The 15,591-nt window shown below is 39.9% G+C and overlaps 1 protein-coding gene across 1 annotated transcript in view; it reads right to left on the bottom strand.

Moving 5' to 3' along the window:
- The window catches only part of MAP3K12 (mitogen-activated protein kinase kinase kinase 12), a 142,131-nt gene extending 134,417 nt beyond the window's left edge, over positions 1-7,714 (bottom strand). The window contains exon 1 of the mRNA XM_063428456.1: positions 7,449-7,714. The gene's annotated coding sequence lies outside the window, so the exon portion shown is untranslated. The remainder of the gene's footprint in view (positions 1-7,448) is intronic.
- Positions 7,715-15,591: the final 7,877 nt, after the last annotated feature.

Raw genomic sequence — 15,591 nt, 5'->3', positions numbered from 1 at the left:
TTATTTATCTATTTGAGATACCCCACCTATTATTTATCTGTGTGAGATACACCACCTATTATTTATCTGTGTGAGATACCCCACCTATTATTTATCTATGTGAGATACCCCACCTATTATTTATCTGTGTGAGATACCCCACCTATTATTTCTCTTTGTGAGATACCCCACCTATTATTTATCTGTGTGAGATACACCACCTATTATTTATCTGTGTGAGATACCCCACCTATTATTTATCTATGTGAGATACCCCACCTATTATTTATCTGTGTGAGATACCCCACCTATTATTTATATATGTGAGATACCCCACCTATAATTTCTCTTTGTGAGATACCCCACCTAATATTTATCTGTGTGAGATACCCCACCTATTATTTATCTGTGTGAGATACCCCACCTATTATTTCTCTTTGTGAGATACACCACCTATTATTTCTCTTTGTGAGATACACCACCTATTATTTCTCTTTGTGAGATACCCCACCTATTATTTATCTATGTGAGATACCCCACCTATTATTTATCTATCTGAGATACCCCACCTATAATTTCTCTTTGTGAGATGCCCCACCTAATATTTATCTGTGTGAGATACACCACCTATTATTTATCTGTGTGAGATACCCCACCTATTATTTCTCTTTGTGAGATACACCACCTATTATTTCTCTTTGTGAGATACACCACCTATTATTTCTCTTTGTGAGATACCCCACCTATTATTTATCTATGTGAGATACCCCACCTATTATTTATCTATCTGAGATACCCCACCTATAATTTCTCTTTGTGAGATACCCCACCTAATATTTATCTGTGTGAGATACACCACCTATTATTTATCTGTGTGAGATATCCCACCTATAATTTCTCTTTGTGAGATACCCCACCTAATATTTATCTGTGTGAGATACACCACCTATTATTTCTCTTTGTGAGATACCCCACCTAATATTTATCTGTGTGAGATACACCACCTATTATTTATCTGTGTGAGATACCCCACCTATAATTTCTCTTTGTGAGATACCCCACCTAATATTTATCTGTGTGAGATACACCACCTATTATTTATCTGTGCGAGATAGTCAGGGACAAAATATGCAATATAATTAAGCCACCTAATTACAAACGTTAAAATGTAAACACACACTCGATATTTACTAAAAGCCTTACAGTGAATGTATAACCAAATACACAAACCTTAAAGGGACACTATAGTCACCTGAACAACTTTAGCTTAATGAAGCAGTTTTGGTGTATAGAACATGCCCCTGCAGCCTCACTGCTCAATCCTCTGCCATTTAGTTGTTAAATCCCTTTGTTTATGAACCCTAGTCACACCTCCCTGCATGTGACTTGCACAGCCTTCCATAAACACTTCCTGTAAAGAGAGCCCTATTTAGGCTTTCTTTATTGCAAGTTCTGTTTAATTAAAGGACCACTCTAGGCACCCAGACCACTTCAGCTTAATGAGGTGGTCTGGGTGCCAGGTCCTTCTAGGGTTAACCCATTTTTTCCATAAACATAGCAGTTTCAGAGAAACTGCTCTGTTTATGAATGGGTTAAGCCTTCCCCCTATGTCCTCTAGTGGCTGTCTCATTGACAGCCGCTAGAGGCGCTTGCGTGCTTCTCACTGTGATTTTCACAGTGAGAGCACGCCAGCGTCCATAGGAAAGCATTATGAATGCTTTCCTATGTGACCGGCTGAATGCGCGCGCAGCTCTTGCCGCGCGTGCGCATTCAGCCGACGGGGAGGAGAAGAGGCGGATCGGAGGAGGAGAGCAGGAGGAGAGCTCTCCGCCCAGCGCTGGAAAAAGGTAAGATTTAACCACTTTCCCCTTTCCAGAGCCGGGCGGGAGGGGGTCCCTGAGGGTGGGGGCACCCTCAGGGCACTCTAGTGCCAGGAAAACGGGTATGTTTTCCTGGCACTAGAGTGGTCCTTTAAGATTTTCTTATCCCCTGCTATGTTAATAGCTTGCTAGATCATGCAAGAGCCGCCTGTATGTGATTAAAGTTAAATTTAGAGATTGAGATACAATTATTTAAGGTAAATTACATCTGTTTGAAAGTGAAACCATTTTTTTTTTCATGCAGGCTCTGTCAATCATAGCCAGGGGAGGTGTGGATAGGGCTGCATAAACAGAAACAAAGTGATTTAATTCCTGCAGGGGAATGATCTATCGACTAAAACTGCTTTATTTAGCTAAAGTAATTTAGGTGACTATAGTGTTCCTTTAACAAAAATAGCAGGTTTGGGACTAGTGGGGTATAATGTTTCCAATGTATCTCTTTTAGACTAAATGTGGTTTGAATTTCCCCCTTCACCCTGATTAATGTTCTTTTATGATAAAAAAAAAAAAAAAATACAGTCTAATTATAAAGGGTGTGAATTGCTATGGATAAAAAGGTTATTCACCAAAGTGAGACTTCAAATTAAATGTCAACTTTAAGGTCAAAATAGCCAAACTGGAAACATTCTCTCAGTAAGCAATGCTTTCAGCTCAGCTACTCTGGCCTTAAATTTGAAATTCACTTTAAATTCATTTTAGTTAATAACCCTGTAAGTGTTATGGACACACACAAAAAAACATTTAAAGGACAACTTTCACCTAAAAACTATTTTTTTTATTATAATAATCCTTCCATTAAGTAAAATAAAAAAATGAGAAACCCATCCCTACCTTTAGTATATGACAGGATCCTTTGGCCATGTACATACACCTTGGATTCGGGCAGTGTTTGGATACTGACAGCCTCCATAGTCTTCTCTGCTTCTATGCATGGAGTAAATCGGGTAAGGCCTCCGAGACTGTCGGTTTCCAAACATTGACTGACCCAAGGTGTAAGTATATGGCTGAAGGATCCTGTCATATACTAAAGGGAGGGCTGGTTTATTTTCTCATTTTTTACATATACTTCATTTAAAAAAAAACAAATTCCTCTCAAAACGTGATGAAAAGAATATAACTTTAAAACGGTTTTGAGGATCATATAGTGGTTAAAAAGAAGATTTGTATAATTAAATGATTAGACAGGATATTTTGAATCTGTTTAACTCATTCTCAGAACTGTTGTACTGCACTGCAGAATATGTTGGCACTCTATCAATAATAAAAATCACTGAAGTCTTTTTTTTATCTTTTAATAAACACATGTAGAGGTTGTACAATCACAGATGTGTAAAAGCAATATGACAACCAAGTTGCCAAATAATTTAGGGAAAAGATTGCAGAACTCTGCGAATTGCTGCTTTGTTGTATTCTTTTAAATGACAGAACTCAGTCAGTAATACCCCGCAATCCATTGTTTAGTGAATAAGCCCCTCAGACTATACAACAGTATATGATACAGTCAACAACCAGTAATGGAATTTGCATGTAATACATGCTATAAGAAAGGATCACCTAGTACCCAATTTCAAACTAATCATTCTATATAACATAGAGACACTTTTTAATCTATTCAACAACTCTCTTCTAAGTGGAAGAAATGTGGCTTTGTAAATAGGTTTACCCATATTTTATTCTGTACAAATTGCATAACAAATAAGTTCCTACGCAGCATTCATTTACCATCCACAATATTCACCGGGCACACAGAAATACACATTCACACACACGAAACGTACAAAGAAACAGATATGCATCCACATGCACTGGAAACAGGTAAGCGAAAAAAATATATATATATATTTTTCAACCCTTTACTCGCTGGGGGGAGGTGCACAGGGGCAGAATATAAATGGTGGATTGCAAATTACAAACACAAGTTTAGACCAAAACAGTCACGTGGGACAAACCCCCAATGTAGATTAATTAGGTGTTTTTTTTACTATCAGGGTTATTTTCTAAAGTGAGAATTAAAGGTGAATTTCAAATTTAAGGTCTAAATAGCTGAACTGAATTCTTTACGTCACCTGTGCTTTCAGTTTGCCTATTCTGGCCTTAAATTTGACATTTACTTTGCTTTCTCACCTTTGTACATAGCCGTACTTGTCTTTTGTCTACTAACTGATCCTTTCAACCTGCATTTTGAACGTCAAAAAGCAGAGATGCGGCAAGCTCCACAAGCGCCACCACCCACCTTCACACACCACCGAGCGAAACCGCCAAACGAACCCGACCCACTTACCACTCAGCAGCACTACCAACCTCTGAACGTCGCAGCCTGCAAGCCACGACATGCCCGGAGCTGTCTACGGCCCGCAACCGCACCGACCGCCGGAAAACAAACGCCTCAACTCTCATCTCAACCTGGGGCAAACCGCACGGCGAGAAACGGAGGGGACGCTGCCTGTTCACGGACTCCCGGGACCGCTACTCCCATCAACACCATTTGGCTGAACTAAGTTCCAAAAGCCCACAACATCCTGCCACAACTCGGGTCCCCATCATGGATGTCCGGATTAAAGGCAATATATGTCACTGCACGGACTACCTGCTCCAGCACACCAGTGGAGTAGGGTGAAGGTTTGCAGTAGCCTCTCTCCCTGCCACCACTCCGGTCAGCAGAGCAGATCTACATAAGTACCTCTTTGCTTATTATTCTATAGTCATCGATCTCCAAAATATAAATTAAACTACATACATTAGCTTGCTTTTTCCGCTGTCTAGAGATGACAGGAACTGTCTGTATATAACTGCTGGACCAGGCTCATTACACCCATACCTTTTGCATATAAAGAGTCACAAGCGTCCGCATTATCTTGATTATTTAAAAATGCTACATATAGGCAATCCTGGGCACATCCTCACATATATCCTAGCCTCTATGTTCACATTGCCCACATGATGCTCTCTTGTTTTAGCGAGAAATGTATGTACAGCGCTTTAGTTAAGAGTTCGAGAAACCTGTTACTGTTAAACATGTTAAGCCTTTGCTTTGCTTTACTTTAGTCCAGATAATCGGAATGATAGCCATAGAATTTAACCCCTACTGACCTGCACAGCTACAATTTTAACAGGTCTCAGGGACCCATTGTTTGCCACTGTAAGACAATCTTGTGTGACAGTCTTGATGCATAACTTTACATGACTTTACTTAGCTCTCCTCTGTCTCAAGCGTTGAACACTCCTCTCAGCTACTGACCATAAAGCCGACCTCTCATACAGATAAAAAAAAAAAATGTGCAAGTTTACCTGTATACCCCAATGTTCTAAATGTCATTAATGAAAAGTGTGTGGAATGCCGTTGGGGTACCACATATACATTGTTATACCTTCATGCACTACAAAAATAAAGAATTTAAAAAAAAAAAAAAAAAAGCAGAGATGCAAGAATTAAAATTGTATTTTTTAATACAAAACGTGCAGGTTGTCACATTTTCTAGTAAATCCCAAAGCTGAATTTTGATATTGATAGAAGGCAACAGGTCTAAATATAGCCTCGTGCTATTCACACAGTGCAATGTGCAAGCTAGAAAAAAGCTACCATCACTCTCAGACAAGGAACAGAAATATTAATTACTTGTGGTTCACACTAAGAGCTACTGCAAAATCTTGGTTTTGAAGTTGCAAAAGTAAAAATGTTACTAACATGGATGTGAAAATGATGTGTTTTTTACAGGAGAATCTGGTATTTGTAATTCAATGAAGGGTCTCCCCTCCAGACAGCCTTTCTAGACTTTCACTTGATGTGTCATTTAATGTTTTCTTACTAATAATCATTTAACATTGATCCGAGACTGTAAGTGCTCTGCATTTCTGCCTTTACACAAATAAAGACGCATACATTACCAGCTCCACAGAGACCAAAAATGTGGATGACTACACATGCCAATATCTATAAGAAAAGATATACAGTGCTAGACACAGCACCATTACACATTAACCCAAAGCCCACAGTCAGCAATGCTGTGTGCATAAAGGTCAAGTGCACACATGAATCTATTTAAAAATTCACATGACAGCTATGCATCTTGCAAATAATCAGAACAAAAGCTGTGTGAGTATTAATGGAAACTGTAGCACAACATATACATATCTAAACAGAGTACATTTCTAGCACAAAAATGGCAGTGTAGTGTGTGTGTGTGTGTGTGTGTGTGTGTGTCTGTCTATAAATATATCTCAAGCACTGTTGAGTACTTGCACACACACAATTTGCTAACCATGCCTTGGAGATTTTATGGAGAGAGAGAAAAAGCGATAGATACCATAGATACCACCCTGACTTCAGAAACAAACATAAACACTCACAAAAAAACCCACACAGACACAATCATGTGCATATGCATGTTAAGATATAGAAATTGATGGAATGCTATAACATGGAAGACCCACATACCTAATGTCAGATATGTTTACATTATTTAATTCACATGGATCTAGCACATATTATATGTGCACAGACCACACACATGTACAAACCACACGTTAACACTAACAAATTGGGAGAAATACATACAGGTATGATCATGTGCAGACCACGTGACTTACCACACCCCCTCCAAATATTACGAACCTCTGCTGCCCCTCAATGCCCAATCTTGGTATTGCAACATGAACCAGAGGGGATGGAGACGAAAAGATACAGGTTTATAGATCATCCTCAACTGTAAATTCAATAATCTCGCTGCTGGCTTAATTTCTGCCTGCTGACCTTGCATTATACACAGCGATTAATTATGCATTAATAAGCAGTGTTCTAGCTTGTCATACTGTATGGACACATTCCTAGATGCTACAATGCTTGTTTATTATTATTCCTCACCCCCCCCTCCCCCCAGATTAGCTCTGCATGTATCCAAAATGTGTGTAGAATCTTCATCGATCTACTCTTTATTCCTCAAACTCCATCTGTTTAGATGCATGCAACTGTCCAGCCATTTTGGTGCATCTCTAGGAAGCTTGGGTCCATTTCATGGTGTCACTACATATGTTCATTTTATGAAATGAATCCTTTTGCATCTCTAGGTTGATATTGATGAGAAAATTGTCCCTTAATCTTTTTTTTCTTCTTAGTTACTTCCCATGTCTGTATATTACACCTGTTATTTAAATGTTGCAGTGGCTCATTTTCTGCATTTAAAGGCTACCATTTTCTGATTTCTCTATAAACCTTGCCCATTTCTTTACTTCCTATATCACCCATACACCGAGCACAATCTATTGTAAAACATAATCATATCATTGTTCAGATGGCAAAAACAGATGAACAGAAGAAGAGTGTGTGTGTGTGTCTTGCACTGATATACAGAGTCATCTCTGAAAAAAAAAAGGCCTAGACTCTAGAGCTCAGCTTGACACTGACACACTGTATCTCAAGACAGCAAACAGCAAAACATGTTGATGACATGTTTAGGAAAATCACCCAGATTAAACAAGCACCATGCCATCATCCAACCTGCCCTTGCCTGACATAGATATCTAGGAAATATAACACAAGGAGTCAGACAGACACTCCAGCAGCTGCAGCATTTCCAGCATAGGCTCTCTCACCTCAATCACTGCTGTCTACCAGCGACGTCTCAGTCTGTCTCTCCTGGTCCTTACAGTGTCTCTTAGCTTCACACAATAGTGCAGGAGTCTACTGTCCCCTGGGCCTCCTGGTCCCCAGTCCCCATCTGGCTAATTGTAGTCTTTGGGAAGGATGGAGCGAGGTGTAAGGGGGGTGGGGGATGAAGAGCCTGGTAGACCCTGGATTCTGCCCCCCTCCCGGTGGGACTGGCAGAGCTCTGTGGTGCACTGCTCTTATGTTGTGGGGGTTGATGGATGAAGGAGGCTGTTTCTTGCGATGATGGGAGATAGAGGAGGGACACACTCACAGATCCTCCCTCTCTTATTCTCATCCCAACGGAGGTCAGGCACGCCCTGAGCTTGTCTCCACACTGGTCCTGGCATCTGATTAACCCTGTTCAGCACCATGGACAAGAACACAACAGAAAAGAGGATGGTCATAGAGAAGACACCCTCACCTTACGTAGACCAAAGGAAATCTAACTAGGTTACCATCTCTCTGAGTCTGCTAGCTCATAAGATTTACATTGTGTGAAAGATTTTAACAATTGTGCAAAACAAACATCCCATTGCACCAATTCAACTCAAATAACACTAAAATAAACAAAAGAATCCTATCATAGTAGATGGACAAGAAGTCTTCTCCCGGTCTTCAGGATGAAGCTACACTCCCCAGAACACTGACCTGCTGGTGTTAGTGTAAGGATGATATGATAGGATTCTTTCAGCAACGTTTTAAGGACAAGTAACAGACTATTCATGTTTAATCCATTGGATTAAACATGAATAGTCTGTTACTTGTCCTTAAAACGTTGCTGAAAGAATCCTATCATAGGAGATACTCCCACTGGTAAGGGAGATGGTTAATGTGGTAATGATGATGCCCCCAAAGGTCTTAGCCATTTGTAACTTGAGCAGGACAAGGGATATCTCTAATGGTCTAACTGGTTGGGAGCCAGATGTGCCCAGGGTAAAAGACAAGAGGGGGCTGGGAATGTGTCTGGCAATATCGTTAAAAGATTAGGTAACAGGGTGATTTCTTCAAAACATCACACACATCTCTATAGGAAAATGGCAAAAGGATGACCAATAACATTGCTAAGTAAAACAAAAATACGAAAAATAAATGCACATGTTAAGAATGTATAGAAGAGCAGAATCACATAGAACTGCTGAAACATTTTTAACAATGAACTTAACAAATAGAGACACATGGCACGTTATTAGAAATTAAATTATAAATTGGGGTAAAGGGGTTGGCGGGGGGGGGGATTCACTTAGGTATCAATTTGTTTTATACCCCACCTCTTATAGACTGTAAGCTCATTTGAGCAGGGCCCTCTTCAACCTATCATTGCTGTAAGTTTTCTTGTAATTGTCCTATTTATAGTTAAATCCCCTCTCATAATATTGTAAAGCGCTACGGAATCTGTTGGCGCTATATAAATGGCGATAATAATAATAATAATTTAAAGGAACAAATGTCCAGAGAATAATTCAGTGTCATTTTTGGAAACAAAACGTCTGATGAAGTATTTGCCACAGGGTTTATTCACTAAACAGTGAATTAACATGAACTGGAAACTGCAAAATTCAATCTAAGATTTTTTTTAATCTGAGGCTTTAGGTAAATTACATGTTTTCCAAATCAGCTATTTTGGTTTAAAGTTTTCCCTACTATATGGTTTTAGTGAATGTACCTGTGCGGTGACTAAAAGGGATTATTCACTAAAGTGTGAATTGTCAGGCATTCAAATTAATTTGTAAGGCCAATATAGCTGAACTGAGAAGCAAAGCTAACTTGAAGGATGTTTACATTTCAGCTATATTTAATTAAACTGGATTAAACTTTAGGACATTTCATTTTGTGTTCATATATTTCCAGTTTTGTGAACACATCAGTCGGAGTATTTACACATGGTTTCTGAGCTGAATTTCACAAACAAATACAGTGAATAATAGGGGAGATGGGGGAAGGTTTATTAGAATTGAAACCGCTAATTTTAGGCAAAAATTACAGACTAGAAAGAAAAGTACACATGGCTGTTTTGGTCTAAAAAATGAAATGAAAACTGGTACCGTATTAACAAATGTATTTATAGTGTAGGATTTATTCACAAAAACCCAATTGTATTGAATTAGAAAACAAATTCTGGGGGACAGAGCTTGATGCCAAGACAGACTAGATTCAATTTCTGGCTGCTCCAATGACATGCACCAGCCAAGATGGCAGCCATGGAGGTCCTATTTACTCCAACAACTCCTTACTCATCATCTCAGGCTGCTCTCCAGAAGCAGGCTACACAGGTGATCACCAAGACACCGACAATGGTAGCTAACGGGGCTCCAACCCTGCAACAAGGCAGGAACTGCAAAACCTGCAAGAGATCTGTCTGCCCTCAAAATAAACATACAACAAGTTATGGAGACAGTGACATCTACTGAGGGGGAGGTCAAGGAGTTCCGAGGTGACGTGTCTAACACAAAGGATTCCATAACTCAGCAGCAAATTGCTCAACAGGCTCTCTCACTGCAATTATTAGCGCAGGAAGATCGGTGTTCCCGCAAACATGTTAAGATCCAAGGCATACCCTCTACGATTGAAAGGGAGGTATTACCACACTACGTGAGACAGCTCCTGGCCTCTATATTACCACCTGCGGTAACAAAAAAAAATCATAATTGCTGGGATATATCGCATTCCTCACACCAACCTAGTCTCCCTCACCTGTCATCGGAGATGTTATCCTCTGTTTTTCCCTGCCTCAAGACACAGGACATATCATGGTGGTGGTGAGGTGTAATGGTTCATTCAGTTTTGAAGACTCTCTATTGACTCTCTACCAAGACTTGACTAAAGCTACATTACAATGGACAAAAAAGGCTAAACTCATTCTCTAGTTGCCTACGCTCAGCAGGGGTAACCTATAGGTGGGGGACACCAAAATTCCTCCTCTTCACTAAGAATCGACAGGACACAAACTTACCTCAGAGGCTGGATCACCCCCGTTTCTCTAAGCACTGGCCTCATGGACTTGACGGCTGTCACATCTGCCCAACACACCAGTCCAACACGGGACCCAGCAAACATAACACCATTTGTGCCAAGAATGGAGAACCCAATGGCTATTCGCCATCTGAGTAGCCCTGATGATACCGTTACCCTTTTAAGTTTGGCTGGAGGCCCCACAGATTCATTGTTTTTATATTGTATTGTTTCTACTTTTGAGTGATTCCTGTTGCATTAATACTAAGTTCAATATGCTCTGGATAAACCTGAGACCCTGAGGAAGACCTCTCAGGCTCCAATTGTTGAGAAGTACCTTCAACCCTATTATATGCGGCACTGGTCCAGTTTCACACAAGTACTTAGTGTAATATTATTCAACACAAGAATAATGGGTAGGGGTACTACCTCTCTAGAGTAATCTAGAATATGCTGTACACATGTATGCCGCTCTTTCTATCAAAGGGATCAGAAGCTGACTACTATAATCCTATTGTCGGGTTAAGCAACTATACCCATACTCTCCCACCCTGTGAGGGGTATTAAGCCTCTATTTTACTTGAGTGCCAGCATGTATGGCCTCCCACAGTATTGCCCACTTCGGATCACTCTTCTAACACCACCACTCAACCTAGACTAGGACTTTAGAGATCGCTATAAAAATGTTTCCATATATTATTGTTCGCTTATGTCCTCTAGGATTATGGTCATGAAATATATACTTACAAAAAGTGCAAATCTTAGATGTATTATATGTTCCAAGTATACTGTAAATTGCTGTACTTTATGCTGTTGTGTTTTGCATGGATGTCTCTTACCGATTGCGCATCAAATATAAAGAATTAAAAAATATATATTTCAAGGTTTCGAAAATTTGGGTTATTCCCCAAAGTTAGTATTGTCAGGAATTCCAAGTGAATTCCATGTGAATTTAAAATTTAAGGCCAAACTGATAGCCCATTTTATATGAAGAATGTTTCTAGTTTGACAATCTTGTCATTGAGTTTGAAATTCACTTTGAACTCCCAATATTCCTTAATTTAGTGAATAACCCTGGCTGAGTTTGAAAGCTTTATATGGTAGCCATTATGGCGTATAAAAACAACTTGATAAAAAGAGTTTGTGAAGGATAAGTACAGGATAGGCCAAAATTCAGAGTTAGATCTGACAGGTAAACAACTTATTTGTTAGTAGTTACCATTTTGTGTTGCAGGCACATATAATAGCTGAGTCTTAGGAGATTCATCATGGGTAATTTCACAAAGGAACAAGTTAAAATAGTAAAGTTTTATTTTCAAAATGGCAGGTTCATTATTTTGATGCAAAGAACTATATGCCATCAGTTTGACCTGAAATGTCCACAATGGACCTCCTGAGACAACTTTTCGTCAAGCGGATAATTTCAAGAAATTTCCAGATTAATTGGACACCATGTTCGCCTGGCCTTAGGCTCCTGATTACTACCTGTCTGGCAATGTAATTGAAAGAGGACAACTTTGCAAGGCGGCAAATAGAGCTCATTTAAAAGATGTCATCTTCCCTATCTGGTCAAGCATTCATTGTATGAAATATCATTGAAATTGGTTCATTAATGAAAATGTTATCGACTCCTCAAACCCTGCTCTGAGTTTTGTCCTACCCTGTACAAGTACATATAGAGAAGGCCTATATTTGGAATATTACACTGCCTGAATATTATATCCTACATTGCAACAGTTATTTATAAAAAAAAAATGTGCACTGTCCTATGAAAAAAAAGCTATTTCATTCTTGATTTTATACATGGGATTTCTCATTAGTGATTAATATCTTAAAACAACATTGCAGATTGATCATGTGGGAGGGACTTTTTAGAAGGACAAGGATACATTTTCCAAATATAATTCCAAAATTTGCAAAAAAAAATTAAATAAGAAATATAGTATCTTTTTATGAGGCTTCACCCCATTTGCTTATGTTTGAAGAAGATAAGACTTCATCCATTGCGTCTATTGGAGCACAAGGCAATACAATGCCTCTGCTAGTCCTGATAAGCCCAGGTCCCTTAGAACTCACACTGTAATCAGGCATGAAGCAGGAACATTTACTGAATGTTCCTCCCATGTAAAGTTTTCCAGATTTTAATGAAGTTAGACCAGTGGTAGTCAACCTTTTTCTACCTACCGCCCACTAATGCATCTTTCTTGATGGAAAAATGTCCTTACCGCCCACCAGTTTTCGCGCAAGTGCAGAATATTTTTTAGAAAGGAGGGTGTTCTTAAAAAAGAAATGAATGTATGTACATTTATCTTTTTATTTCTACTTAATGCATGTTTATAATGTTTTTAACTTTATAAAGTTTAATGAGAAAACAATAAAGTAAATTAAAATTACCTTGAGGTTGATGCTGCGAGACTAAATATTTGATATCTGGTTCGATTTTCGTAAGGAACAATCGAAGGTCTCCTCTTTCGGTGATATTCAGACGACTTCTCTGTTTGTGCATAATATGATTTCTCATCTGTGCGTCAGCTCCCCTCCTCTCCCTCCTCAATTCCCCTCCCCACTTTTTTTCCCCTTTTTTCTATTTTTTAACCTTACTTATAGCAATGCCCAGTAGGAAGGCTGAGCTAGGTAGCCCACTTACTATTACTTACTATAGTCCACTATAACAGACAGGCATACATACATACAGACACACACACAAGACACACATACACATACACATACAGACACACACACACACACACACATACAAAGACACATACATACATACAAACAGACAGGCACACACGACACATGCAGACACACACACACAGACATGCACACATACACACACATAAGACATACATACAAAGACACACACATAAGACACACATACATACAAAGACACATACACACACAACACATACATACAAAGACAAGACACACATACATACATACAGACACACACACACACACGACATACATACAAAGACACATACATACATAAGACACACATACATACAAAGACACATACAGACACATACATACAAAGACACACACACACACACACAAGACATACATACAAAGACACATGCACACAAACAAACACACACAAAATATTTTAGTCACCCTTCCTAACTTTTAGGTGCAGGAGGGTGACTTTCCCTGGGGTCCAGTGGTGGCTCAGGTAGATGGGAGTTCCCACTCTGACTCCCTCTGCTTCCTCCCACACAGTCTATGTGTTAGCTGGGAGGAGTGACGTGCAGTCACTTCCTCCCAGCTTGTGATGTAATCACAGGGGGCCCGGTCGCGCTGCTAAAGCGCCCAGCGCTGACCAGGCCCCCTTACAATCCACATCCATTGCGTGGCCCTGACATCATGGGCCACCCGATGGACCCCTTTGACGGCGGCCCCAGTGGTTTGCCGCGTGGGCCGGGGCCGCAAATGATGATGGCGGTACCCGGTCGCAGGGGTACCGCCGGCTCGCACCCGCCCTCCCAATCTCTGAAATTGAGGAAATCCCTACCGCCCACCTGGAATCCTGAAACGCCCACTAGTGGGCGGTAGGGACCAGGTTGATGACCCATGAGTTAAGCAGTCAACATTAAGGTGCCCATATCAGCTTAAAAATTTGGAATGCTGACAAGTTGATTGCTGAGTTAGTGTAAAATTTTAACAGTCAACTGATTTACATTAGCAATATAAAACTACACTTTTTGTTGTTGTTGTGAGTGTATTCAGTCCTAGAACTTGAGACTGAAGAAAAGAATAGCATGCAATGTCAACACTGAAATGTACCTTTAAAAGATTGTACAACAATCATCCATAATTTATCACTGTAGCATTTAGATCTTTTATAACACATCGGGGAATCCAGGATACCCCTAAATAAGAACCAAACTGTCTGAGAGTCTAGTCTGAACAACAAGAAAATGTGAATCTTACCTACTGCACAATTCCTGGGGGAGTGACAGTTGGCATTCTATCAGACAGTGCAGACAGAACTTTTGAAAGCAGCAAAATTTTAAGACAGACAGCATTTATATTAAATTACTTTCTGTGTACAAACAAGATACTGACCAGCAGAATTACATTAGGATGCCGAGTGAACTAGTGTATGATAATAACAAAAAAAACAATGTTGCAACAATAGGGGATCCATATACATTATTGCTCAATTTAATTATGTAATAATTGGATAAACAGAGCTGTGACAAACTGGCTTTTGGAGGGGCCTGATTGCCAGCCTCCTGCCCTGTGACTATGGCCCATGGCTAAAGCTTTGTTCCAAGACTGTAAAAAGGCATGTTCGTGCCTTTTTCTCTATGTGGTTCGGTAAATGGAGTTTACCGAACAAACCGTTGAACAGCTGACCACCCTGCATTAGGAGTGTGCTGCTCGTTAACCACCCAGAAGCTGTGGTTAATTGGCGAACGGCTGGGTGGTTGTCGTTTGTATGAACGAACACTTGGTGGCGGCCATCTTTAACTGCCGAACGCGCAGCGGTGTTTGTCATCGACCACGTGGAACTGTTTTCGGCTACTATTTCCTATGAACACCGCTGGGACATCCAGACTTTTCATTAGTTCGTCTATATGCATCCGAATGCCGCATTGTTCGGTAGTTTCACACTCACGAACTAGACCAATCCTATGACTAAAAACTGTGGAACTAATCCTGGGTTGAATTCTGCCGAACGGCATGGCGATCCAACTGTATTTGTGAGATTTGAGCACTTTTCGGACATATTGAGCAGTCAGATCCAAGCTATCTGGGGATATGTTGGACATATAGGTTAAACATTGTATTATACAAGTTATGTATTTTTATGTGGTTTTTGTAACAGTTTTTGACTTAGAGATATTTCCTGTACCTGGATATAATTAAGTTACCACAGCCACTTAATTATCTTAATAGAGGAGAAGATAGACCAGCCGCACAGCCTAAATCTGTGTAACTATTTTGGGCATGAAAGCCATGCTTGCGGTCGATCAAATGTGACTTCCATAGAATTCGGGAACCCCTACTCTGATCTGGGTAATTTTTTGATATGTTATTCGCGCAGATCAGAGATATACAGGGATGTATAATTCATGGGGATATGTTGTTGTTGTGGGGTGTTTCTGGACTTTGGGTAAAATTGGATATTTTCTG

This window comes from Pelobates fuscus, chromosome 1, assembly GCF_036172605.1.
Source record: "Pelobates fuscus isolate aPelFus1 chromosome 1, aPelFus1.pri, whole genome shotgun sequence".
Lineage (NCBI taxonomy): Eukaryota > Metazoa > Chordata > Amphibia > Anura > Pelobatidae > Pelobates > Pelobates fuscus.
Note: the sequence above shows the minus strand (reverse complement) of the source record. Positions and strands in the feature narration are given on the sequence as shown.